This window comes from Carcharhinus amblyrhynchos, chromosome 27 (assembly GCF_965287045.1).
Source record: "Carcharhinus amblyrhynchos chromosome 27, sCarAmb.v2.hapA, whole genome shotgun sequence".
In the NCBI taxonomy this organism is placed as follows: domain Eukaryota; kingdom Metazoa; phylum Chordata; class Chondrichthyes; order Carcharhiniformes; family Carcharhinidae; genus Carcharhinus; species Carcharhinus amblyrhynchos.
This window is the reverse complement of record NC_137350.1, coordinates 22,143,403-22,152,236: the sequence shown is the minus strand read 5'-3', so window position 1 is coordinate 22,152,236 and position 8,834 is coordinate 22,143,403.

Here is an 8,834-nt window from a genome sequence, read left to right as displayed (position 1 = left end):
CTTTGAGACATTCTAAATGTTAGGCACATATCAGTTCCTACCCATTTAGAGTTCATTTCCTATTACAATGCACAAGGAATACTTAATTTTCACAGACAAAAAAATGGATGTCACAACAAATGTTCTCTTACAAAAATGAAAAACTTCTACAGAATCATATTTAATTTCATTAGCATCAATTCAAAAGCTCTATTTTATGCAACTTACCTAACAATTGGCAGTGTTTTTCCATGTTAAAAATGATTGGCTTCTCATTGAATTTCTGGTTGAATAGTGAGACAAGAATAATAATTAAATTTATGCAGTCCCTTTAATGCAGTGAAAGATCCCAAGGTGCATCACAGGAGCATAAGCGGACAAAAAAAATTGATACCAAACCAAAGAGAGAGATTACAATGCAGGACCGAAAGCTTGGTGAAAGATACAGAGGCTTTTAAAGGAGCTGGAGATATACATGGAAGGAATTCCAGAGATTATGGTTTAGACGGCTAGAAGCCACAGAACAGGCAAAGGGGGAATGCACAAAGTTAATGTTAAAGTTAATTTATTAATCACAAGTAGACTTACATTCACACTGCAATGAAGTTACTGTGAAATTCCCCTAATCGCCATACTCTGGTACTGTTCAGGTACACTGAGGGGGGATTTGACACAGCCAACTCACCTAACCTGCGTATCTTTCAGACTGTAGGAGGAAACCGGAGCACCCAGAGGAAACCCACACAGACACAGGGAGAACATGTAAACTCCACACAGACAATGACCCAAGGGAATTGAACCCAGGTCCTTGGCACTGTGAGGCAGCAGTGCTAACCACTGTGCTACCATGCCACCCATTGAGACCAAAGGTGGCAGAGTAGGGTTTTTGAGAATTGCAAGGCTGCGGGAGAGTGCAGAGCTAATAAGGGCTCAGACATGGAAGTAACTGGAGGGGAGGATGAGAATTTTCATAGATTCTTACAGTGCAGAATGGGACTATTCAGCCCATCAAGTCTGCACCGACCACAATCCCACCCGCGCTCTACCCCCATAACGCTATGCATTTATCCTAGCTAGTCCCCCTGACACTGAGGAACAATTTAATGTGGCCAATCCACCTAACCCGCACATCTTTGGTGTGTGGGAGGAAACCGGTGCACCCGGAGGAGACCCATGCAGACACGGGGAGAATGTGCAAACTTCAAACAGACAGTGGCTCAAGCCGGGAATCGACTCCAGGTCTCTGGCAATGTGAGGCAGCAGTGCTAACCACTGTGCCACCACGTTGCCCAATTTTAACACTAAAGCACGTAGTCATTCTTAGTGTGGAGAGAGAGACATAAAAGAAGATTGAAACTATAAGACAGTTTGAACAAACGATCAGTTTGCTAAATGGATTACCCGGGCATGATAATATATTAACTTACTGATAATAATTCAACCTTAACTTCGTTCCCTGCAGAAATAGTGAATTTTATTACTTCTTTAATTACAAAATCTTAATTATGTTACCTGCAATTTTATTTTCCTTTACTTGATAGTGAACACTCTGGAATTTACGTAATGAAAGTGTGGGGGATAAGGCATCTCACCAGCACTTGAGTGCGAGTTGCAATTAATAGTAGATTAATTGTCGTGATCAGGAATTAGATGAGATTTAGTTCAGGGCTACCAACAGGAACTACATCATGCTTATTGCTGGGGGGTTGGGGGTAAAGAGAATGGGAGGGGGAGAGTCAGGTGAGAATAGCTAGTCAAGTCAGGTGTGGACTACAGTCAGTGATGACTGCAACCAATAGTGGTCACGAGAAGTTTGATAAGGGGTGCCAGGTTAGGTGAAGGTAACCATAGACTTCTGCACATCTGGCAAGGGCTAACTGGGGAGCATGGTCAGGATTATGAGAGATGTCAGGTGAGAGATCCCACTAGAAGTTGGGTAATACCAACAATCAGTGGGCGCCTGAAGCTCAGGACCAGGATGAGGTGGACAGATCCTAAGATATTTTGAAGGGACCTTTTTCATATTCTGGAACAGCGGAATATGAAGCAGCATGGCTGTCACATTTGTCCACATTGCAATGGGGAAATCAGGAGTGTGATGGAACGCTCCCCACTTGCCTGGCTCCAACAACACTCAAGAAGCTCAAAACCATCCAGGGCAAAGCAGCCCTCTTGATTGCTCCCCTTTTCCTATACATTCAGTCCTTCCGCCACTACTGACGAACAGTGGCAGCCGTTTGTATCAGCTACACGAACATAAGAGCCAGGAGCAGGAGTGGGCAATTCAGCACCTTGAGTCTGCTCCACCATTCATTATGATCGTGGCTGACCTTGTTTCGGCCTCAACTCCACTTTCTTGCCTGTTCACCATAACCATTCAACACATTCCTAATTAAAAATTTGTCTACTTCCTCCTTAAATTTACTCAATGTCCCAGCATCGGCCGCACTCTGGAATAGTGAATTCCACAGATTCATGACCCTTTGAGGGAAGTAGTTTCTTCTCATTTCTGTTTTAAATCTGCCACCCATTACCCTAAAACTGTGACCTCTTGTTCTAGATTATCCCAAACAAAGAAGCATCCGCTCCATGTCTACTTTGTTAATACCTTTTATCATCTTATAAACCTCAATTAGATCTCCTCTCATTCTTCTAAACTCTAGAGGCTTAAACTGCTCAACCTCTCTTCATAAGACAAGCCCCTCATCTGTGGAATCAAACTGGTGAACCCCCTCTGAACTGCAGCACTATCCACGGTTCCTTAGGCAGCACCTTCTAAGCTCCTGGCCACTGCCATCTAGAAAGACAAGGGCAGAAGATAACTGGGAACGCCCACCACCTGGAGGCTCCCCCCCTCCAAACCACTCACCATCCTGACTTGGAAATATATCATCATTCCTTCACTGTCACAGGGTCAAAATCTTGGAACTCCCTCCCTAACAGCACTGTGGATGTACCGACGCTGTGGGAACAGCAGCAATTCAAGATGACAGCTCACCCGCTGCCTTCTTCTCAAGGGGCAATTAATGTTGGGCAATAAATGCTGGCGATGCCATGAATGAATTTTTGAAAATGAGGGTCAGAATCTGAAGTTAACAGAGTGTAAAAAGTAATTTTTTTACGTCAGTGATACACTCAAGCTCAAAGCCCCTTGCGGTCGAGATCACAGTACATATCAATCACACAGTTTTATTTGCTTCCGATTGAAGAGGGAACAATGGGTGAGTTCAAACACAAGAGGACTCAGCAAATTAATTTATAGATTTTATGCTAAAATTAATATTTTAAAATGATTACATAAATATATAATATATTACTTTAATTAAAACTGATTGATTTTATGCCAGGGAAAATTAAAGTGGGAATCGGGAATCTGGATAAATAAAATGCAAACACAGCTGTGAACCTGCATGTCCTGCTTTCTAAATCCACAGCATTTGAAATCACAGAACAGGGCCTCACGAAACCTTATTTCTTTGTGAACTAATCTTTTTAATTAAGAAAAGAAAAAATTGCAAATACAGGATATCTGAAATAGAAACAAATAATATTCAAAATGCACAGCAGCAGAACTAATTCTGAATGAAGTGATGTTTGGAGAGAAAAGTTTTGGAAACCAAAATAGTTATTTTTGAATTTTGCTGCACCCAATTTTCCCTCTTCATATTGAAGTTTAAAGTTTATTTATTAGTATCACAAGTAGAATTATAGAATCCTGCAGTGCATGAAGAGGCCATTCGGCCCATCGCATCTGCACCAATCACAATCCCACCCAGGCCCTATCCCCATATCCCTACATATCTATCTGCTAATCCCTCTAATCTATGCATCCCAGGACACTAAGGGGCAATTTAGAATGGCCAATCAACCTAGCCAGCACATCTTTGGACTGCAGGAGGAAACCGGAGCACCCAGAGGAAACCCAGATACGGGAAGAATGTGCAAACTCGGCACAGACAGTGACCCAAGCCGGGATTCAAACCCAGGTCCCTGGAGCTGTGAAGCAGCAGTGCTAACCACTGTGCTGAAATAAGGTTTACAGTAACTTCATTGCAATGTTGATGTAAGCCTACTTGTGACTCTAATAAATAAAACTCTAAACTTCAGTTTAATGTGTATTAAAGTTTATTTATTCGTGTCAGAAGTAGGCTTAGGTTAACACTGTAATGAAGTTCCTGTGAAAAATCCTTTCATCTAAGTTACTGTGAAAATCCCTGAGTCGCCACACTCTCGTGCCTGTTTGGGTACACTGAGGGTGAATTTAGCATGGCTAATGCACCTAACTAGCACGTCTTTCAGACTGCGGGAGGAACACTCGGAGTAAACCCACAAAGACAGGGAGAGAATGTGCAAACTCTGCACAATCATCCAAGGGTGGAATTGAACCTATGACAGTAGTGTTAACCACTGTGCCACCCAGACGCAGCATTATAAGAACATAAGAACATAAGAAATAGGAGCAGGAGTAGGCCATCTGGCCCTTCGAGCCTGCCCCGCCATTCAATAAGATCATGGCTGATCTGTCGTGGCTCAGTTCCACTTTCCCGCCCTCTCCCCATAACCCTTAATCCCCTCTCTTATCAAAAACCCATCAACCCGCTTCTTGAAAATATTTAGCGAGGCAGCCTCCACCACTTCAATGGGTAGAGAATTCCAGAGATTCACCACCCTTTGAGTGAAGAAGTTCCTCCTCAACTCCGTTCTAAAACGCCCCCCCTTTATCTTGAGGCTGTGCCCCCTAGTCCTACTGTCTTTTTCAGTGGGAAGTCATTTCGATTTCATCCATTATACGTCAATGGCCAAAGTTAATGCTCTCCACAACATGAGCAAATAGAAAGGGTAAAGTTTGGAGGGGTCTTGACAGGGTGGATGTAGAGAGGTTGTTTCCTCTCACAAAAGAATCTTCAAATGGGGGCCACCGTTTAAAAGTAAGGGGTCAGCCATTCAAGACAGAGATGAGGAGAACTTTTTACTCTCTCAGGATATTCGGTCTTGGAGCTCCCTTCCGCAAAAGGCAGTGGAAGCAGAGTCTTTAAATATTTTTAAGGCACACATAGATATATTTTGATAAGCAAGGGGTGAAAAGTTATTGGGGTAGGCGAGAATGTGGATTTATTGTGCAGATCAGCCATGATCTTATTGAATGGCGGCGCTGGCTTAAGGGTCCAAGTGGCCTGCTTCTGCTCCTAATTCATATGTTTGTAATTTAGTAATATTGTAGAAAATATTAATAAACGGAGCTCAATTGGAATACTTTCCTTATCAATATAATAGCGTGTAATGTGTAAAGATCAAGGCCATTTTCCACATCCAAGCGCATGAGAATTCATGGTGTCATATTGCTCTATGGAAGAACAAACAGCGTCAAATACACGTCCGCAATTTGCCGTATAAGTATAAGGCTTTTTCTTTCTATTGAAGAGCGCTGTTGATGTTGAATGGTTTTCATTGTTGCCTATATTAGAGTAGCCACTGCAATTCGAAAAGTAGTCTTTTGACCTGACATCACTGAGAAGACATTATTACCCATCCCTAGTTGTTAGATATAGCATTGACTATTTTGGAGAACAGTCAAAATGCAGGTTACCTTCCATGAGGAATATTAGTTCACTGCGGAAAAGTTTTTTTGTGACATTTTAGATGTAGAAACACAGTAAAATTTTATCATGGAGGCATCTTCCTTCCCAAATAAATCAGGGTTTACAGTATATGGCACAGTGGCACAGTGGTTAGCACTGCTGTCTTACAGCACCAGGGACTTACATTCATTTCCTCGCTTGGGTCACCTTCTGTGTGAAGTCTGCAGACTCTCCCCGTGTCTGCGTGGGTTTCTCCTGGGTGCTCCAATTTCCTCTCACAGTCGCATGTGTTGGTTCGGTGCATTGGCCGTGCTCAGTTCTCCCTCCGTGTACCTGAACAGGCACCAGAGTGTGGCAACGAGGGGATTTTCACTGTAACTTCATTGCAATGTTAATGTAAGCCTACTTGTGACAATAATAAATAAACTTAAACTTATTTTCATGGCGATGTATTAAATTTAACTTCTTATGAAGTTGTGGAGCTTCCTTTGCAAGCAGCAAAGAGTTAAAAAGCAATGGTTCCTTACGTTGTTGGAATGTCACCTCCAACAGGCTTCCTCAAGAAATAAGGTAGACTCACAGTCTCCTGTATGAAGGTGGATTTCGCTGAACTTAATAAAATAGGCAAAAATAAGACATTTCTTTTTCTCCATTAAATCTGTCTCATTTTTATACTGGATAGACACCAACATAATCTTTATTTCTCTCCTTGCCTACTTGACAGGGGGCTGCTTAACTCAACACACTTGACAGGCTTATTTCCACCACGAGAATGTGCTTAGAGATATGGAGCACCTATCTCTTCATCTCTCAGTGAATGACAGGTTGAAATAGCACGATACATTCAAGACTGCACTCAGCAGCCAAGCCTGTCCAATTCATAATTAACAAGCCTGAAATTGCATTGCAACTTATCACCTTGCGATAAAATGGCATAAATTACTACCCATTTCTCAAATGTTAAAGCATTACCTCGTATCATTTAGCCTCTTGTTAAGGAATATGTAAGATTGAAAGCATAGCATATATATTTAATTGAAGTGTTTTATTTGCGAGCTTGTAAAATTTACCTTTAAACGGAACTTTATTTCCTGTGACACAATGCATTGTTGAAATGCAGGTTGGAAGAATTCATAGATTTCAGGAGACAAGCACTTGTTCATTGCAATTGTTTGGCGAACCATTAATTGTCATTGAATCCCTACAGTGCAGAAAGAGGCCATTCAGCCAATCGAGCCTGCACTGACAACAATCGAAACCAGGTCCCATCCCCATGTCCCAACGTATTTTCCCGCTAATCCCTCTAACCTACACTTCCTGGGAGACGACTTAGTTTCACCAATCAACTAACCCACCCATCTTCGGACAGTGGGAGGAAGCCCACGCAGACACCGGGAGAATGTGCAAACTCCACACAGACAGTGACCCAAACCAGGAATCGAACCCAGGTCTCTGAAGCTGTGAAGCAGCAGTGCTAACCAGTATGCCACCCAATGTTCAAGATTCTCCCCAATTTTGTTCATTTTAAATCTTCAAAATGTGTTAAACTCTTTCCACCATTGATGATGTTCATTTTAATTAAATGGATTCCTTATTCATATGTGAATTTGAATTCAATAAAGTAAAATCTGGAATTAAGAATCTATTGTTGACCATGAACCATTGTCGATTGCTGGAAAAACCAATCTGGTTGACCAATGTTTTTTAGGGAAGGAAATCTGCCATCCTCACCTGGTCTGGGATACATGTGATTCCAGAACCACAGCAACATGGTTGACTCTCAACAGTCCTCGGGCAAGTAGGGATGGGCAATAAATGGTGGCCAGCAACACCCATGTCTCACGAAAGAATAAGAAAAAAAGTGTCTGAAATACATTAAAAAGTCCTGTCTGCACACCTCAAATCATTTTTTGATATATACTCTTATGGTCTAATTATAAGGCAGTCTTGTGGCACAGTGGTAGCACCCCCACTTCTGGAGATCCAGGTTCAAGTCCAATGTCAGGGCTTGTTTGCCATGGAAGGAGCATTCATAATCTAGTTCAATAGGCTGATAATCAACTCGGTATCATTTCATCACTCCCATTAATCCCCAAAGGGAAAAATAGCGTGTGTGTGAAGATTCATTCACAAATCATAATGAGAGGGTGTAAATACAGGGACAAGTTTACCAAAGGTACTTTCCATTATAAATATACATATGGGAATCATAGAATTTTCTGCAATGCAGAAGAAGCTCCAGCACCGACAACAATCCAACCCAGGTCCTATCCCCGTAACCCCACATATTTACCCTATTAATCCCCCTGACTAAGGGGCAATTTAACATGGCCAATCAACCTAACCCACAATCTTTGGAGCATCCCAGACAAGCCCAGAAATTTTTTAGAGGGTGACACGGTAGCACAATGGTTAGCACTGCTGCTTCACAGCTCCAGGGACCTGGGTTCAATTCCCGGCATTCACCATGAATGACATACCTTGGGCAAGATTTTCTTAATGCACTTACCATCCCCTGTTCATTGCTAAAGAAGGTGACAGGCAAATGGAAATGTGTAAAAACGGACCATGCCTCCTGGCTACCTGAGACTTATCCAAATCAAGTCATAAGTGGTTTAAAAACAGGCAATTAAATCAGGTTATGGTGGCTGTTGTAGGACTCCCTCAGGGCAAAAGTGTACCACTGATGCCTCACACATTGGTCCTTGTGTAGGCAGCTCCAAAAATAGCAAGAATCAAAAAGGAGGAGGTCCACATCAACTGGATTGCAAAGAGGAACATCTTAAGAGGAAATTGAATGTATTCAGTTGACCCTCAGGGATTTACATAAGATAAAGTTCGCACTTTTTGTGGGCACGAACCTTGTGACGTCGCAGGAGAGGGATGTTGAAAATCAGGAATTGCGTTTCCCCATTCCCTTTATATTTTCCGCCTGCTTCAGGGCATCTGTCTAGCATGGACTCAAAATCGCCCCTGAAGTCTCTGGACGACCACAATTTCCTGCTGCTGCAAAAATGAAAATTTTGACTTAATCCCTTTCCCTATGCATGAATTTCAGGGCTACACTGTCCATTTGTTTTATATAATAATGAAGTAGCATGAAGGTTAATACTGGTTTAACTGGTCACATCCCTGTAAAAGGACAATAGAATTTTATAGTAAGAAGATAGAAAAAAGATTGTGATAAAAGAAGAATTTTTTAAAAATCTATAAATTGCAGATAATTAGTTCAAGTTTATTTATTAGTATCGCAAGTAGGCTTACATTAACACTGCA